Source organism: Leptopilina heterotoma, unplaced genomic scaffold, assembly GCF_015476425.1.
Source record: "Leptopilina heterotoma isolate Lh14 unplaced genomic scaffold, ASM1547642v1 Lhet_131, whole genome shotgun sequence".
NCBI lineage: Eukaryota > Metazoa > Arthropoda > Insecta > Hymenoptera > Figitidae > Leptopilina > Leptopilina heterotoma.
Genome location: NW_025110850.1, coordinates 386,310 through 407,787, shown reverse-complemented (window position 1 = coordinate 407,787; position 21,478 = coordinate 386,310).

The following is a 21,478-nucleotide window of genomic DNA, read 5'->3' as shown; positions in this document are numbered from 1 at the left end:
ATATTAATCAATATTATTTATTGTACTGAATGTGACTGGTTTGTAGTATTTTCTTTTTTACAAATTAATTTAATTATTAATTATCAAGCTATATTTTAGGATTTTTAATTATAAAACTTGCGAGTTTAGAAATTATTCCATGTAAAATGTCAAAATCGACCCCGTTGTATTAGTTAAATTTTCTGCCACCAGAATGCGTATCGCAGTATTTCAGATCCCTTTAGCTTTTATTTCATTTATTAATTTTAGTTTTGATGTGATTGAAATTGTAAGTATAAAAGTAATTAAGTTTTGGTAAAAGTGAAAGTGTCATTGCAAGTGTAAAGTAATTATAGTTTTAGTAAAAGTGAATTACGAATCCAGTGTTAGTTAAACAAAATTTTTAAAATTCAAAATGGCGGATGTAATATGGCGAATGATTTTTTAAAAATTGTTCGTTTTTTGTTTGAAACTTTTTACTCGAAGTTTTTTGGGGATTTCTGATTACAAATCCGATGTCAGTTTTTTAAAATTCAAAATGGCAAATCCAATATGGTGGACGATTCTTTTTAGTTAATAGGATTTGCTTGAAACTCGTAACAAAGGAGTTTTTTTAAACTTAGCTCAACTTTTTAAAATTTTCGTCCGCCATATTGGATCCGCCATTTTGAATTTTTAAAAACTGACATTTGTTAAATTATATTAGTTTTTTTTTATATTTTTCTATGTTTTGCGAATCCAACAAAAACATACTTGTATTTATATTGTTATAAAATAAATGTTTACTAATTTATTAATCTATAAAATTTATTTCATTAAGTTAAATAAATTTGCAGGTCACTCAAGTTTAAAAAACAAGAATTTTTTGATTTTTGACAAAGTTATGGATTTTTGAATTCAAAGATGGTTTCGATTAAGGCGTTAAAGGGATAAAGGGGATCCTACTGTGCTTGGTCAAAAACATCATTTCTTTTTTTTTACTTAAATATTTAGGTAATAGATCAGAGTATGTGTGTACCTAAAGTTTTAGAGTCAATCTGAAATATTTTTTTAGTTACGAGCCTAAGCACAGCTAGGGGTCAGGCACGTGTTCTAGCGCCTGCGGTTAGGCTCGAAAGCGCCACACTCTCTTTTATTGTTTACTCCGAATTTTTTACCTGCAAAGGGGCCCTTGCGAAGATATTGAAGTAGCAGAAGGTGTGCTTTGTGGAGCAGGGATTGATGAATAAAAAAATATTGATTTTAGTCGTTTGAAATGTGGTTTCGAAATGTTGAATGTGAAATCAGAATATTGAATGTAGAATCGGAACGTTGGTTCGCAATAATGTCGGAATGTTGAAAGTGGAATCGGAAAAAGATACATAATCGATGCCCAGGTCGCATTTTTTGAATGCGGAATCGGAATATTGCAAGTGGAATCGGAAAAGTTACGTAATCGACAAGTTTTAAAAAACTTTGCAGCCATTTTTAATCAACCTTTATGAATTTTAAGAAATTAACACCAAATTCGTAATCAACAAACCCAAAAGACCCTAAGTGTCAAGTTTCAAGTAAATCCGTTAATTTTGTTAAGAAATTAACCGCCGTATTGGATCCGCCATTTTGAATTTTGAAAAATTGAAACCGAATTCGTAGTCAACATTCTCGAAAACCCCTGACAATGAGTAATAAGTTTCAAGTAAATAATTAATATTCTTAAATTAAGTAGTGCTAGTTTAAGATCTAAAAATGTTAGGAATAAAATACCTATAAACGCAAAATATTTTAGTGTGTTATTCTAGTTTTTCTTTGTCAACAATCAAGTATTTCTTTCAGTCTGAATTGCAAAATTCAATATGGCCGATCCAACATGGCTGCCGAATTGTCAATAAATCAATAAATTCGCTTGAAACTTGATAGTCGGAGAATTTTCTAGGACGGTCATTACGAATCTGGTATCAACTTTTAAAAATTCAAAATTTTGGCTCAAATATGGCGGACGAATTTTTAAAAACTTAACCAATTCGTTTGAAATTTAAATTTTTCAATTTTCAAAATTGTGGATTCTATATATGTCGGACGATTTCTTAAAAAAAATTAACAGATTTGCTTGAAACTGGCAAGTTCCAAGCAAATCCGTTTAATTTTTTTTGGGGTTGCTGATTACGAATCTAGTGTTAATTTCTTAAAATTAAAAATGGCGGATCCAATAGGAGGGCCTATTTTTTTTAAACTCAATAAATTCGATGGAAATTTATTACTAAAGAGTTTTAAGTGTGGCTTATTTCGAATTTGGTGTCAATTTTTGATAACAAATATAAGTGTCTATAAGGGTGGCAACATGAGTTAGGGGTTGTTTTTAAGGGACTGCAAACTATTATATTGCAAATTTTGAAATGTAAAATAAATATTCTTGTACAATTGTGAAGCATTTAGGATGTCATAAATTTTTTATGTAAATAAATAATGTAAACTTTTACAAATATTTTTGTAATTTAGTGGTTATTTTTAAAGGTTTATTTATTTTTGTTATAAATTTTAAAGCAATGAAATATTATTTATAAATCATGTTGGAGTTAGCAGAATCTTTAAATATTTTTTCAAACCCTTTGAACAAAATTTAAGGGTGTTTTAATAGGTGATGGATGGTTTATAAGGGGTCGATCATTCTCATTATTAATATTATGTGTAAGAATGTTTTTTCTGAATGTTAAAATGAAATAAAAATTTTCTCCAATAAGTACTGCTATTATTTATATATTTATATTATACACTCATAGGGGTTGTTTTTTGAAATAAGGGTAGTTTTAAGGGGTAGGGAGTATTAATAATTTTTGTTTCTTTATTCTAGAATCTTAATTAATTAAAACCAATAACAAATCCGTTTATTGAACTGCGAGAAAAAAAAATTTACTATTGTCCTTAAAATTATAAATAAACAAAAAAATTGTTTAAACAAATTTAAAAAAATATTTTAAATGTGTTTCTTTACGTTTTTGACCTAATGTCCTAATTCCAATAGTTGGTTTGCGTCAGTGTTCATTAGTATGCCCAAGGGCATTAATGGGTTAATTTTTGTAAAAAAAAATTAAAGCAATAAGATGCATAAAAAATTTTATAAGTCTATTAAAAAATAAAAACGCATTAATAACTAAATAAATGTATTATTTTTTGTCTATGTTACAAATATAATGTTTATTTATTTATTAAAAAGAAGAAGTAAGAATTTATTCAGGAATGGAAAAAAATTGAAAATAGAATTTTTTTAAATTTTTATTGGTCAGAGGTTAGGATGGTTTGGTGTTATTAATTTACTGTTTTCTAGTGAGTGCCCATCAACTATTGACAGTACTGTTGTGAATCGAGGAAAGTGCAATAAATCAGTCCGCGATTTAGAAACCCAGGGTCTTAGAGCGGCGCGGTGACTTATGGAAATCGTGAGTAGTTGGTCTTGATGCCGTGCGCAGGAAACGCTACATGGTGACTTATGGTTTACCCAGACCCTGCGGCAAGGTAAGACAGTCATTGCTTTCGTGATGCACTCTTTTTCTTCATTTTTTTTAATTAAAGCCTATTATTCTTGTGACTCGATTAGAAAAATTTACTATTTTCCCTTGGAATTATCTATTCACTAGTTTGTATATATATATATATATATATATATATATTTATTTATATACAATGTAGCCTCGTTTGCCACTTCCATGAAATCCATTTCAATCGTGTAATAAGTTTTTGCGAAATCGACAGGACGCTTCATATGATCAATCATGAATTCATTTTATACATATAAATATATAAAGCTAAGTTTCTCTTTACACGCACTTTCTTTGACATATTCGTTACACTCTAAACGTAACCGGGATTTATGACAAACCGACAACCAATCATTTTGATTAATATTTATTTGATTAATTGACGTGTCAATTTCTCCTTTAAAGGGTCATTAGCTGTTGTTCGATTACACGAGTTTCATCTAAATATTGAGTGAAAAGAGAATTTGTATTTCCGATACAACGATCAATTTTTTTTAAGATTTAACAGATTTGTCTTACTTTTACATAGAAACTAAGATTTTAAAAATTTCAATTCAATTATTATTTTCTACAATTTTTAAATAAAATTCTTTCATAAATCGAATTATTTTAAATAATTTTTGAAAAAGTTCTTTTTTGAGAATAATTTTCAAAATCATTTGTTTACAATTCAATTTTAAATGAAATTTCGATTATTCGGAAATTCTTCAATTAAATATTAACATTAGAAAATAAAAATTTGAAATAATTTCAAAAAAATTCGATTAAGTTTTTTTAAACTCCTGACTCGGAGTGATCGATTTTTTTCATCATCTTAATAATTTATCGACCGAGTGATAGCATCATTACTATATATATTTTTTTAAACAAATTAGTCCATAGAATTTTTAATTAAAAGTATAAAAATTTCAGATTTTCAAAGATTTTAATTTGAAGCCTTTACAAAATTGAATTATTTTCAAAAATTGCAATTATTAGTATAACTTTTCAAAAATTTGATTATTATTTAATACATTAAAATTTACTTTTAAATCAATTTTTAATAAAAAATTCTACGAGCATTCAATTATTAAAATGAAAAAATAAATAATTTATTGAATAATAGAATGTTTCTAAAAATTGAATTTTTTTGACGAATTTTAATAAAATTTTTAAGTAATTTCATTTTTCGAGAAATTTGATTAAAATTATATTAACGTTCTCATTTTTTATGAAAATATAATAATTGGAATTCTGTTTTATTATTATTTATGAAAATAATTGAATCCCTAAAAAGAATTTTAATATTTATAAAAATATTTAAATTATTGTTAAGAATTTTATAAAAAATTTTTAGATAATTGAATTCTTTTGACGAATTTTAATAAAATTTTTAAGAATAATACATTTTTCGAGGAATTCGATTAAAATTGTATTAAAAATAATTGAAATTTAGCGAAGAATTTCATTTATAGAAAAAATAATTAAATTCCTTTAAAAAAATTTATTAATGAAAATCATTGAATTGAGGCAAATTTTTTGAAAATAATTTAAACGCCAAGAATTTTAATTTTTATAAAGATAATTAGCATATAGTCTTCTATAAATCTATTAGGGAGCGTTCATAAATGATATCACATAATTTTATCAACAAATTTTTGAATAATTGAATTCTTTCGACGAATTTTAATTACATTTTCAAAAATAATTGAAATTCTGCAATGAGTTTTATTATTTATGAAAATAATTGAATTCTTGCGAAGAATTTTATAAAAAAATTTTAAACAATTGATTTTTTTCGAAAAAATTTATACAAATTCTATTTTTAATAATTGAATTCCTGTGAAATTTTCATTGTTTTAAAAAATAATTGAATATTCATGAAGAACTTGGTAAAAATTGTATTTAACAATTTAATACTTTTGGAAAATTTTATTAAAATAATAGATATACAAATTATTATTGAATTAAGAAAAATTTTTGAAAATAATTGAATTTTATTAATTTTGAAAATAATTGAATTCTTGTGATGAATATTGTTATTTATCAAAATAATTGACTTTATTTATAAAAATAATTATATCCCTGAAAAATAATTATTTTCGTAAATTTAAAAATTTATGAAAATAATTGAATTACTGCGAAGAATTGAATGCTAAATTTTGAAACATTTGATTTTTCGAAAAAATTTATGCAAATTCTATTTTAAATAATTGAATTCTTGAGAAATTTTTTTTTTTTGGAAAGTAATATTAGAATATTATTAAAATTTTTGTTCTATAATTGAATTTTTTTTGAAACTTTATTAAAATTGTAGAATATTGAATAGCATTGAATTAAGAAACATTTTTGAAAATAATTGAAAATTTGCCATGAATTTTATTAAAATTTTTGAAAATTGTATTCTTCTGATGAATACTATTATTTATGAAATAATTGAATTTTGCATTGAATTTTATTAAAACTCCTGAAAATAATTGTATTTTGTCGAAGAATTTTGCTATTTATTTATAAAGATAATTGAAATGTTGACGACAATTATAAATTTTTTGAAAATGATTGAATCTCTGCGAAAAATTTTATTAATTTTGAAAATAATTGAATTCTTTTGATGAATATATTCTGGAAAGAATTTTAATATTTATTAAGATAGTTGAATTCTTTTAAAGAATTGCGTTAAAATTTAAATAATTTAAACTAATTTCAACAGAATTGAAATTAAAATTTTTCAAAAAATTACTTCATTAAATGATTTATAAATAATAACTGTATGGCAGTTCTTCAATAGAATTAAGTTATTTAAAATAAATTATTGTCAGAAATGGAAAAAATTATTAAAATTATTAAAAGTTAACAAATTATTTTAAAGTTAACAATTATCATTGTTTTTTCGAATTCGTGGTAATTTTATTTTTTTTATCTATAATGCTGATGATAATTGTCAAGAGAAAATGATAACAGTTTCAAGAAGATGGCATTAAAAATAAAAGTATTACTAACAGTTAACGATTTGCTCTAAATTATTATCAACACAAGGCAGAGAAAGCTGTAGGCACTTATGCGCCATAATTATCTTAAATGTACAGAACACTTTCAACAGTGCGTCCTGACAGGTAATCCTGAATGAGTTAACAAGTAGAGGCGTTGACGAGACACTAATATGCCTAATAAGATCTTATCTCTTCAAGAGGACAATAGAGTCTGAAGCTGAAGACATAAAACTGACATAGCTGGTAAACAACCGAGTTCCGCAGGTTTCTTTTTTGAATCCACCTCATGCTGACGCTGAATATATATAGTTTCAAGAATTATCAAAAAACAATATCTTATACTGATGACTATCGAAATTCCGATTAAAAATCTATCGGAAATTTTATAGTATTCCAAGTGATGAACAAGTTTCCATTTTAATATTTCAATAATAATAATATTTCAATATCTTATTAAAATATTAAAATTAAAACCAAAAAATTGCGCATGAAAACAAATCTGAAATTGCTTTAAAGTAACTACTTTTACTTCCTAAATGCAAAAAAATGAGTAACGATTCTTCATCTTGGAAAAATCGTCTACAATTTCTACCCAAGTACTTTCAAGACACGGATGTTTTTGTAAATTTTCTCTTAAACAGGAAAAGATCTATCACAGAAAAATTTATATTTATTTTCATCACATTGACGATGTGGAATACAAACTTTTCAAATGTCCCCATTGAATGAGTGTGCAAGAGAATTAGAGTTGGAGACTTCACGCCTTCTATGATGACATATCTTCTTAAAATCATCTTACGCATGAAGATTATTGCCAGACATAATCAACACACTAACATCGAGAAGAGAATGCGAAAGAATTTACAGAATGAAAGAAAAGTAGACAATATAAGATTCTTAACCAAAAGTAATGCTGACGTGATTTCCGGTATAAGAAGTGAGCAAAAGAGGAAATTATAGATTTTTTCATCAATGGGTAAAAACAATATGATACAAACTTCTCTAACTATGATTAAATTACCCCTAATATCTACAAAAGAACATCATCATTAGCAGGACTCGAACCAGTGAAAGTATTTAAAAATAACGGACTTTACGGACCAAAAATGAAAAAAACGGACCATTTACGGGCCTAGTTTGAGTCCTGTTATTAGAAGAATGGTAATTGTTCATCATTTACTAACAATTTAAAAAGATATTTCGTAAAGAAAACTTTATTTTAAAACAATGTTTGAAGCTTTTAAACCATTAGACTTTTTGCGGACTGCTGCTACTTAACAGACTAAATGTGCTTTCTCGTCGCTCCAGTTGTAAAAAAATAAAAGGATCCTACACTTGTGTTTTACCATCAGAAATGCAGGACATTTTACTGCAATTTGGAATTCACAACAAAGTATTTAGAATTAGTATTAGTTTATAATTTTTGTGAAAAGTAATGAATAATCTTCAGGAATAAACTGGATGAATAAATTTATTAAATCGTTACATATAACGGTAAGATACCAATTATTTCTAAAAGTTGAAAAACACAAAAAATTTGATAAGAAAGCCAGTATGTGCTTTTAGTAAGTAGTAATTTTGCAACTGAACCTTCCTGGTCCACCTACCGTAGCTGCACTATAAAAACGAACTTTAATATTGTCTTCAACTGTAACGTCGCTAAATGACCCTTTTCCACAGTATGTCGTAGGTGGATATAATATGTTGCCAGGAGATAGATAAACTTCAATACCTTGATTCGTACACATTGGCTAGAATTAAAGGAATAAAAAGAAATTATTCATGTTTTTAAATAAAAATTAAAACAATACATCTGACCTGGACAGTTAGTAAGGGCCCAACTGTTTCGGACGCAATTAAAAAATTTAACAGATTTGATTGAAACACGTTTGTACACTTTCAATTATCCAAGTCATACACTACCGTCGGGAATTATCGGTACGGCTGCACGCGCACGGCCCAAAAACATACCAATCTTTAAATCACGATTTTTTTGTAAATACAAATGTCAGAAAATTAACAAATATACCATTCGAAAGATTATTAAATTCTACGATTAATGGTACAGAACTGAAAATTTTAATAATTTATACAAAGATTGCAGCAATCGACAAATTTGACAAAAAAATTTTTTAAAATACAATTTTTTTGGAAATTTTTTCAACCCCTGCACATTTTTTAAAAATTGCAGAAAAAATTTGAAACCTACATAAGTGTGATCATTAAAGTCTCATCTTTCATTTAAGACCAAAAGAGTTTAAAAATCTTATTCGGTTCGTGAGATATCATTATAAACGTCCGAGAATGTTTTTTGACAAATGCATTGAATTAGTCGATTTTGAACGGTTTTTGGCTGAAAATGCTCGTCCGTTTATAATGATATCTCGCTAACCGATTGAGATTTTTGAATTCTTTTGGTCTTAAATTAAAGATGAGACTTAAATGATCACACCTATATAAGTTTCAAATTTTTTCTGCAATTTTTAAAAAATGTGCAGGGGTTGAAAAAATTTCCAAAAAAATTGTATTTTTAAATTTTTTTGTCAAATTTGTCAATTGCTGCAATCTTTGTATAAATTATTAAAATTTTCAGTTATGTACCATTAATCGTAGAATTTAATAATCTTTCGAATGGTATATTTGTTAATTTTCTGACATTTGTATTTACAAAAAAATCGTGATTTAAAGATTGGTAAATGTTTTTGGGCCATGCGCGTGCAGCCGTACCGATAATTCCCGACGGTAGTGTATATTAATAAAAATTTTATTTGTTTGTTACCGATGTTGTTAAATCCATATTATTACAAGTCAGGACAAGTCTTGTTGTATTACATGACGCGCTATAGACGCAATTTGCAAATCCTGAAGTACGGTTAGGATACTGTGGATTTGAGATGATAATGACAGACCCTGGGCTTATCGCGTGATGTCCAGAGCATTTCAATTCATAAACTTTTGCATTTATTAAATAAATAAATGAAAGCAGAAAATAGATAATTGTCCCAATTCCTGAAAATATAAAAAAAATGTGATATGTATATAATATTTTGGTTATTGTATGTAGTGTGTTTAATGGAATCTAAATAAATATATTAAAAACATTATTATATTACCAAAAAGACAAAAAATTCTAGATGATTGGTTAATAAACATTTTAACAAAGTTCTGTCTTTTGTTACTTCTGCGTCAAATTGATATTTTCACCTCTTTTAGAAAACAATGGAAAGCTTGTACTTATTATATATATATTTTCTGTTTGACTTATATTTTATTTTCAACGTTTTTGTATAGTCTTCTAAGGCTTCTTTGCATTTTGAAGCATGTAAAAAAGTGGGGTATGGTAAACATTAAGCGTGGCAAATTATAAAATTTATTTTAGTAAAAATAGAAAGTTCAACACACTAAAAAAAAAGTTTTACTTTTAGCCTGTTTTCGAGGCTGAATTTAAGGTGTAAACGGAGTCAGCCCCATTAAACAAGGACAGACTTATGTGAAATACATGGGCTGAATTTAAGGTGTAAACGGAGTCAGACTTTTTTTTTCTTGTGAAGAAACCTACTATTTACTTAAAATGGAAAGAAAATAAAGAAATAATAAATTGTGTAAATTTTTCTTAAAGATAACAAAAAAAACTCGATTAAATTCATATAGCACGACATTTTAGAGCAAACTGTAGATATATAATGATGTTGAAAATAAACCTAAAATATATAATTTTACCATCGATTACATTAACACAAAAGGCAAGATTGTAGAATTGAAGATTGCTACATTTGTTGCTGGACATTTAGTAGGATTAAAAGTTATGATTGTTTAAACAAAAAAACAGAAAATTTTTGTGGTTTTTGTTTCATTAAAATTATATTTTCGATTGGAAATCGCTTCGGAAAAAATTGTGACTCACAAAATATCACATCCAAAATGTATGACCTTTCAATTAGGCATTGCTAGAAATTTTTATTTTTTCGAAATTAAAAATGGCGGCTCAAAAATGGCAGACAAAATATCTAAACTTTTAAATAGTCAGAAAAATAAATTCTAGACACATTTTCTTAACACAAATGACTAAAATTATTATAAAAATAACATCTATGATAAAATTTTATCACTATGACTAATTTAACAATATTTTAAACAATTTTTATAAACAAATTTGTTTTTTTTTAAAGTCACCAATATTGAAAAAAACTTGTTTGTTTACATATCGCTCTTATTTTGATAGTTGCAATGAATGTTGAGGATAAAAATTGTTTAGAATTATTATTTACAATATTACAATGTTATAAACAATTTTATAAACAAATTAAGAATTGACAAAATTGAAGTTGAAAAATAGTGTCTTCTTCCACCGACTTTTTTTACTGTTTTCCTATGAATCTTGGAGGTGAAAATTATTGACCACAATTATTTAACAACTTTATAAACAATTGTTGTAAACAAAATTCAAATTAACAACAAGTAAACATGTAAAAATTTCGTTTTTTCCTTTACTATTTTTTTCTATAGGATTAATGTATCTTGAAACTTTAATTTACCTACTAATATTTTTCAATTAAGTTATAAACAATTGTTGTAAACAAATTACATTTTAACAACAATTGAATTTAAGAAAATAGTTTTTTTTAAATCCTTTTTTCTATGTTATTTCTATGTTAAAGTAATGCCAATACCAGCACTTTACCTTCAATTATTGTAAATAAATAATTTGTTTACAAGAATTGTTTATAACTTTGTTAAATATATTTAGAATTAAATTTAGGTTTTAAGATATGTGAACCATATAGAAAAAAGGATATTAAAAGAAAAAACTGTTTTTTTATATTCAATTGTTGTTAAAATGTAATTTGTTTACAACAATTGTTTATGACTTAATTGTAAAATATTAGTAGGTAAATTGGCTCTTATTTTGATAATTGCAATGAATTATTGTCAATTCTTAATTTGTTTATAAAATTGTTTATAACATTGTTAAATAATAATGTTAAATAATTTTTCTCGCAATTTTTATTCTCAACATTCATTGTAACTATCAAATAAGAGCGATATGTAAACAAATGTTTTTCAATATTTGTGACATAAAAAAAAACAATTTGTTTATACAAATTGTAAAGAATATTGTTAAATTAGTCATAGTGATAAAATTTTATCATAGATGTTATTTGTAAACTAATTTTAGTCATTTGTGATGAGAAAATGTGAATTGTTAGTTAAAAATATGAAAAATTCAGACTTTTAAAGATTTTAATATGAAGAAACCTCTTTAAAATTCAATTATTTTTAAAAATTCACATTATAATGCTTTTAACATTTAATAATCATTATCCGAATTGTTATCTGAAATTTGAACTAAAATTCATTTTTAAATCAATTTTATTAGAAAATTCTACGATAATTTCATTATTCTCCTAATTATTAAAAACAAATAATTTATTGAATAATTCAATGTTTCTTAAAATTTAATTCTTGTAAAGAATTTTATCATCAAATTAAAAAAAAATGAATTATCTTGACGCATTTTAATTTAATTTTTAAGAATAATTATACATTTTTCAAAGAATTCGATTAAAATTATATTAAAAATAATGGAAATTCTGCTATGAAATTTTATAAAATTTCAAATTAAAACTTTTCGAAGTTAATATATTACTGAAAATTATAAACTCACATCCTTTAAAATTCAATTAATTTTGAAATATTTAAGTAAAATTATTTATTAAATAATTTCTGAGTAATAATTTTATTATATAATTCTTCAAGAATTAACTAATTAAAGAAAATTATTGTCAGAAATAGAGAAAAAATTTAAGCTTTACACCTCGCTTGTTAGGTCCCAGGGCAGTTATATTTCTTCTTCCTGCTGGCATTGCCGAAACTCTATCCAAGGCCTCCTGGACAACTGTTTGTAAGGCAATCCAGATCGCGGATCTCCAAAGTAGTTGGCCGATCCACAATCTGCACCCTACCCATGTCACCAATCACCCTAGTCACCTCATTGGTGAAGGTCTCCTTATCAGAAGAACCTCTAAGTTTGATAAAGTACCCCTTTTTGGTGGGTACAGCTTCCATACAAATTGTATTGCTTTTTCCTGGGTTCACCTCCATACGAATCTTCCCCAGAACTGCTGCGAATGTCGAATCTTCATCCACCTTAACGATCATTGATGTCCTCTTTTGTGGCCTTCCTTCTTTCTGTGTTTTGTCCTTCGGCTTTTTTGGAGGTCCTTCATTCTTCGTTTTCTTTGAGTTTTTATTCAACTCAGGACTGTTCCTCTTCCGCTTCTGACCTTCCAAGACGACATTTCTTAACAATACAGCGTTTAAACGGTCGCGTCTAACTCTTCGATCTTGTCTTGATTCCTCTGACCTAATTGTTGGTAGAACCTCTTATCTACTTTTTTGCAGCTGCGTGCTTTTCCTTAATCTCCTATATGAGCGTTGTTATGCTTTTCTGTCCTTAATCGTCATATTGACGTTTTTCTGGACATCACAGGACTTCAGCATCTTACTGGCCTCTTCCTCCTTTCTTTGAATGCAAGCTGCTTCCTCCTCGCGCAGCCTTATAGCTTGATCTCGGTCTTTATTGCAGCAAGCAATGTCATTAGCCGAAGCATTACTGAAGACAGAAATGCAGCTGGCTTGACTTTTAACGCTGCTCGTACTTCCTCGTCTATCTACTCTTTACAAGACAATTCTTGGTATCACCAACGCGTTGTTGCCCTCCTGCATCCTTGAGCAACTGGCCACCGTCCCCACACCAGGCGCTTGACGTTCGGAACCAGTGAGGGATTTAGCCGAAGCATTACCCCGCAGGTACTCTTTCATGTTTTTACAATCGCTCATACTTGATGTTTGTCCCGAATCGATAGACTATCGGGCCTTAACAGGGTACTACCATCTGGCCATGATAGTAGGAAGTTTCCGCGGAAGGAATGTATCCTGGTATCTCTTAACAGAGTTTACCCTCTTTATATTTTGTTTTGGAAAGAGAAATAAATCCATGGTTAAATTTGAAGAAAGATAGTCTTATGTCAGTTTTACTGAAAGGCGAAGTAAAGAACAGTAAGATTTTCAGACAAAGATATTCTTATGGCAGTTGCAATTGTGTAGTAAAAGATAAATTTTGGAAAAAATATTCCAAAATTATTACCTGAGTCCTCAAAGTTTTCCTCAATAACAAAGGCCGTTTTTTACAAAGGGTTTGTTTGTCCATATTGTATACTTCGATTACATTATATATAATACCTACACCCTCTAAATGAGAACGAAATTTTAAGTTCATCATATCGTAGAATATTTTCGATGCGACACGTTCTACGGTGAATTAAAACATTTTTAATTCACTGGTAAATTGACTCACTTGAAAGATATTGTATATAGGTGTGTGTGTGCTTAGATTTTGAGTAAGTGGGGACTGCGATTAAAAGGACGAATGATTAAACGAACAGTTCCTAATTAGACACGATATGTTATTTTTGTTTAATATTAATTGATAAATGTTCAAAGTATTTCTTAAAATATAAATAATACGTTGCTTTGTGAAATATAAATCATATTGTTTTATTTGTTGGCCCTAAAAGTACCTTACACACTGAATGTGAGTGCCTATAGTTAAGTAAGTAAAATAGTGAATAGTAAGTACCCTGGTAAAAATTTTGGATTAAATACGGACAGATTAGTACGGATTAGTCGGATAATTGTACGAAAATGATCCGTGTTAATCTAACATCAATCCGAGTGAATTGTGAATCCTAAATCAGTCTGGAGTAATCTTAAATGTCTATGAATTAAGTCCGTAATTATTACACAACAATCCAAAATCATGTCCGTGAAAATCAATATGTAAAGAATACGAAATCATTCCGCAATAATCCGAATTTAATCCAGTTAAAAGATTTAATCCGAAACAAGTATGGTACAATAAGTCTTATCATTATAAGAATTATAAGAATTTGTAAATATATACAATTCACAGACAGTTCAAAACAATCCATATTTAATCCAATTCAAAGACTTAATCCGGAATGATTTTGGTGTAATATTGAATTTGTATATTAAAAACAATTTGTATTAAATGCAGATAAATTCAAACTATAATTATAATTTCGTATGATAAAAACCTGACCAAAACCAGATTAATTCCGGATTTAATAATTTCACATTTGCAAGTTGCGTATTATCAGACTAACTTCGGACTAGATCGGACTAGTTCCGGATTTACTGGTTATACACAAACCGCATTGAGTTTAAATTTATCCGGACAATTTCCGAGCGACAAAAACCTGTCCATAAGCAGACTGTTTTGGATTAGCTGCGGATTCACTGGTTAAACCAACCGGATTACTTCTGCATTTACTAGTCGCATATGATCTGACTAACTGCAGACTAAATCGGACTAATTACGGATTCAATAGTTATAAAAAACGGTATTGATTTCAAACTTAATTTATGGTGAAAAAACTTCACACTAAACCGTACTGTTGCGGAAAAATTTCGGATTAGTCCGAAATCGGTCCCACTTTTTATTCAGGGTATTTACTTATGGTAAATAAAATATTTAATTCTGCAGTCAATCTGTTTTTACAAATTTACTAGTATTATTAGTTATCTTGTTTCAATATTTAAATTAACACTGATGTGTTCGTTTCTTGTCATTTCTTTTCGTGGCACTTGATAAATTCTATTATGAATTTGAACTCCCATGCGAGCCTGGTATAGTGGTTAGTGTATTCGATTTCGGTGCGATATAATGTTAGATAGGTGCAGGTTCGAATCCCCAAGTGTTAGAAATTTTAAGTTAATGTAAATAAAATTGCGATAGGTGAATCGAAAAATATATTGAATGTACCATAAAGTAATAATAATAATTAATGTGTAACTTGTATAATTATTTTTTTATTAACATTCACTAAATTGGCCGGACTAACTTTTGACTATTCCAGACTCCGGATTCACTAGTTAAAATTAACTGATTAATTTCGGACTTCATTGGACCAATTCCGGTTTCACTAGTTGTTCACAAACCGTATAGAATTCGAATTTTTCCGCATTAATTTCGGGTGACAAAAACCTGACCATAAACCGCATTGTTTCAGACAAATTTCGGATTAGTCCGAAATCTGTCCGGTTTTTTAACCAGGGAGAGAACATTCATTATTAAGACAAAACACTTTGTACGATGTAAGTTTAGATTTTGGAGAATTTCGCTTTTTTTATCTAAACTTTTTATTACATCTCACAGTGGCCTGAAGGACTCGAAAAACTGCCAAAATCTGTCAAAGTTACAAGGCGACTATATTTTCTACTATGATTCTGTCTGTAATTCTTGTAATCTTTGTTTCACGACTCTGATGCTTCCTCTCCAAGCATTTCCACAGGTACCACACTGTTCTTTATTATGTCACCTATTTTATGAGCTGACATTCGAAACCACAAATAACACTTGATGTATACTTTGGCTGTAGGTCTGCATACTCTTTGAATCAGTTATTATATTCAAAACCTTACCATCAATCAGAATTAAACATAAGAAATAATGAACTTGAATTCTAACATCAGACAAAATTACTTCATCAGATTACAATTCGTTATTATTATTATTATTATTTTAATTATTATTATTTTCCAGTTTCCAAATTAGTTCAGCAGATTCCTTCATGTACATCAAATTAATAGGTCGTGAAAATGACGCAGATTGTCTAAATACAAATTTCAGATTGTATCGGACCCATAGAGGAATCATAACATGATTCGGATTGTTAAAGACAATTTTCGGATTGTTTTTATTTACTATACTAATTCCAAATTGAAGCTGACTAATATTGGAGTCTTTGTATACAGATTTCTGTTTGTAACTTATAAAAATAGGAATTAAATCAGAAGATTGAAAGTTTTAAAGATTGAAATGCAAAGATTTCTTTGCATATAGTACAACTTTTTATGAAGAGTTTGCCATGATTGTTATGAATTGGTTATTACTTTTGAATTTTCGTATACATTCTTTTTTTCGTACATTCTTACTGGGATCTTTTTTGCTGTTCTTGGTCCTTATTTAAAGCTTATGTTACAAAGAATAGTCTGTGAAAGTAACAATTTTTTTCATCAACTTTTCTAAATTTTGCCAGGAGTCAAAGTCAAGGTAAGAAATTCCGAAAAAAATAGAATTATTTTTTTGTCTTCATAACATGATATCGCGCTTCCTATTTATGCAATACGACTTAAAATACTGGCATTTCATTGGAAATTTAATAAGCTTTCCAATGCAATTTAAAAAAAGCATCTTGCTTCATTTTTAACGGAGTTATCACTCCTTTTGTGCGGGTGTATTTTTAATAGCTCGAGAAGTTAGCGTTCGCACAATTTCGGACGGCAGTGTAATATTTACTTAAAATGGAAAGAAAATAGAGAAATAATAAATTGTGTAAATTTTTCTTAAAGATAACAAAAAAAACTCGATTGAATGCATAAAGCACGATATTTTATAGCAAACTGTAGATATAATGATACTGAAAATACACATAAAATAAATTAACATTAACACAAAATGAAAAATTGCAAAATTTTGCAGCATTCGTTTCTGAACACTGCAGCATTAATGCTGTAGATCATTTGTGCATTTTAATCACAGTCTCCACTTACTCATAAGTCTAAGCACACACACAAATACACAACATACACACACACCTATATACAATATCTTACAAGTGAGTCAATTTCCCAGTGAATTAAAAATGTTTTAATTCACCGTAGAACGTGTCGCATCGAAAATATTCTACGATATGATGAACTTAAAATTTCGTTCTTATTTAGAGGGTGTAGGTATTATATATAATGTAATCGAAGTATACAATATGGACAAACAAACCCTTTGTAAAATAGGGCCTTTGTTATTGAGGAATACTTTGAAGACTCAGGTAATAATTTTGAAATATTTTTTCAAAAATTAATCTTTTACTACACAATTGCAACTGCCATAAGAATATCTTCGTCTGAAAATCTTACTGTTCTTTACTTCGCCTTTCAGTAAAACTGACATATGACTATCTTTCTTCAAATTTAACCATGAATTTATTTCTCTTTCCAAAACAAAAATCATAAGAAAGTCTTTCTTTACCTAATTTGCATATCTACTCGTTTCTAAATAAGGAATTCTTGTAAACGGCAATAAATAATCTTCAAGAATAAACTGGATAAATATAAATTTATTAAATCGCTACATACAATGGTATGATACCAATTATTTCTAAAAGTTGAAAAACACAAAAAAATTTGATAAAAAAGCCAGTATGTGCTTTTAGTAAGTAGTAATTTTGCAACTGAACCTTGCTGGTCCACCTACATATATCATACTACGAAAACGAACTTTAATATTATCCCCAGCTGTAACTACGCTAAATGACCCTTTTCCACAGTATGTCGTAGGTGGATACATTATGTTCCCAGGAGCTAAATAAACTTCAATAGCTTGATTCATACACATTAACTAGAATTAAAGGATTAAAAAGAAATTATTCATGTTTTTAAATAAAATTAAAACAACACATCTGACCTGGACAGTTAGTAAGGGCCTTACTGTTTCAGACGCAATTAAAAAATTTAACAGATTTGATTGAAACACGTTCGAACACTTTCAACTATCCAAGTCATATATTAATAAAAATTTTATTTGTTTCTTACCGATGTTGTTAAATTCACATTATTACAACTCAGGAGAAGTCTTGTTGTATTACCTGACGCGTTATAATCGCAATATGCATATCCGGAAGTACCCAATGGGAAATTTACAACTGGCGTAGTACTGCGTCAGCACTGGCAGCACTGGCGGCAAGGCTGAGAGCCAGCACTGGCATGGCACTGGGATGATAACGCCGTCTGGCGCTGCCGAAGTACTGTCTGTCAGTGCTGCCAGACAGCGCAGGCGCAGCACTGGACCAGTGCTGGCTGAGAATATTGCCGCAATAAATGCCGTATTGTTATTAATAAGTCGTAAATTCATAATTATAAATAATTTAACAACAAAATGGTAAATAATATTAATAAATAGTTATTATTCATAAAATATTTCTCTTCTTAAAGAAATTGTATTAAAGATGGAGACTAACAATATGGATATAGTAAATGAAGTAGAAAAAAATTGTTTATAACATTTAAAAATTAAATAATAAACATTACAGTAAGTGTGCATTAGATTTTCATATTTTAGTGCCTAACGATTGGAATCTAGAAATATCGCAAACCCATGAAAATAAACAAAATTGCTGACGAGGGGAATCGAACCTACGACCTACGGACTAACAGACTAACGCTCTAACCACTATGCTAACGACACATGTGTACAGTAAAGTATTAACATCTCAGTATCATTCAGACATACAATTATTGAGTCAAAGATGAGAAAAAAATAGGGATACGTTAGAAATAATAAATTGAAATAAAATAAATTAAACTAAATTTTTAAAAATTAAATTAAATTACTTTACTTATTGCATTTAACATTTTACGTAATTCTTAAATTACGTGGTAATTTTTTAATAATTTTTTATTCATAGTAAGAAGTATAATAGTATTTTAATAGGAACCAAATTATTATTGAGATTAAAGTTTAAATTTTGTTTATAATTTTAATTTGTTGAAATAATTTATTATTCACAAAATTAGACAATTGTGTTAAATTGTTATTATTAAATTTTATAAGAATAAAACATGAACAACTGAAAAGTAAAATATTAATTTTTTTCAATAAATGTATATTTATAAACATTCATAAACTTTTTTTATAATTTTTTTCAAGTTATTTATGTCAAAAAAGCAATGTTGGCAAAGAGCGTTGTGAACAATTTTTCTATACTCAGCCAGCACTTGCCGCCGTGGCTTGTCCAAGCTTTGGCGAAACAAAACTTCTGTACTGCGCCAGCACTAATTGTCGAGGCTCGGCTAGACTACGCCGAACAATCGTCTGAGTACTAAGCCAGTGGTGAACATCGGCACTACACTGGCATTTCCCATTGGGTAAGGGCTGGATATTCTGGATTTGTGATGGTAACGACAGACCCTGGGCTTAACGCCTGATATCCAGAGCATTTCATTTCAGAAGCATTTATTAGATAAATAAATGAAAGTAGAAAATAGATAATTGTCCAAATTCCTGAAAATATGAAAAAATAATGTGATATGTAGAGTAGAACGGGGTGAAATAGACACATAGACACATAGACACAAGTTAAAAGAGTTTTACGAAAGCTCTGCAAATGGCTTTTTTGTATCACCTGGTGGGGGGAGAAAGCCACCTCGCGATTTTAGCAAAATATGTTATTAAATTTGATATTTTGATAGATTTCCTCTATTTACATGACAACTTATCTTATTTTCAAAATATTTTAATAAATTTTAAAGAGCTTTTATCAAGGAAAATTGAATATTATATTAAGTTTACCTGTTTTCGATTTACACTACCAATAGAAAACAAATGAATTTCACATAATATTCAATGGATTTTTGTCCCTGGCTTTTTCACTCCCAAGACCAGTTTTTCTAAAAGCTAATATAAAATTTAAATTCAGTTCAATTTCCAAAAATTAACATTGTATACGTTTTGAGTATAGTTTTCTCCTTATGTACAAAACATTTATTTTTATTACCTGTTCATTTAAACAGGTTGTAATATGTTCGAAAAGTTCATCGAAATATTATACGCAGAGCGACTCAAAAATTAAAATTACAATAAAAACTATATTACTATAGGTACAACATCCAAACTAGTATCAAAAGTTGCGTATTAACTAATAGTATTTATATTCTAAATAGCTGATAAATCGATTTAATAGTTTTCAAATAAAAGTCAAATGGCTTTTTTGCACCCTGGCTATTTCACCCCGGATTTATATTTATATTACCAATTATTATTAACATTTATATTACCAAAAAAACCAAAATTTCTAGATGATTGGTAAATAAACATTTTAACAAAGATCTGTCTTTCGTTACTTCTGCGTCAAATTGATACCCAGGCGCGAAAGACCAATGCTGACGATAGATTAAAGGTTGATTGAGTCTTGAACGCTCAGTGTGGGTAACTCACAGTAGAAGCAGTCTTTACATCACTGTCAATCAATATTAGTTCAATATTGGTTCAACATTGGACCCAATGCTCGTCCCATGCTTGATTCAAGACTCGGTCAGTCTTTATGAGTGAAGCTCGAACATCTAATCTTGATTCAAGCTTGAATCAATCTTTACTCAATATTCAGTTTATCTTTATTTATTACCGTGTTCACTTAATTAAATAATATTATAATAATTATAATTATAATAATTGTTTCAAATAATAATAATAATAATTAACATTAAGTTATCAATTGATAAATAAATATATTATTAATTGTAACATTCATATTTAAAGAAAGTTAAATGGAAAATTTTTTTTTATAAATGTTTTCAAAATTATTATAGATAATTATTAAATAATAATTAAAATGTGCAATAAATATTCCTGACACTGCATCATATTTAATCATTTTATTAATTATGTTAACTTTTAATATTAATTTAATTAATTATTATTTATTTATTTATTAATTATTATAATTTTAATAATTATTATTCAATTAATAAATATTATTATAATTAATAATAATTATAATATTTAACATTATAATTCATTATTATTCCAAATTATATTTATTTACATAATATATTATTAATATATCTAATAATAAATGTTAATAATTTTGTTACTGAATAATAAAAAATATCAATTATTTATCGATGTTTATTAAATTATCCATTAAATATTTTTAATTGTAAAATGTTTTAAAAGTTGAATTTTGTAATGATTACAATTTTATTATGAATTATTTAATATTCATTTTTAATAATTAAAATAATTCAGGATTAGTATGTGTAAAATTTTTAGTCATAGTTTTCACTTTGCCCTTATAAGTAACAAAGTATACGGCACTGGCATTAATATATTACATTAGCCCGAGGTCTCATCGAGACTCAGTGGCCGTGCGGATTAAG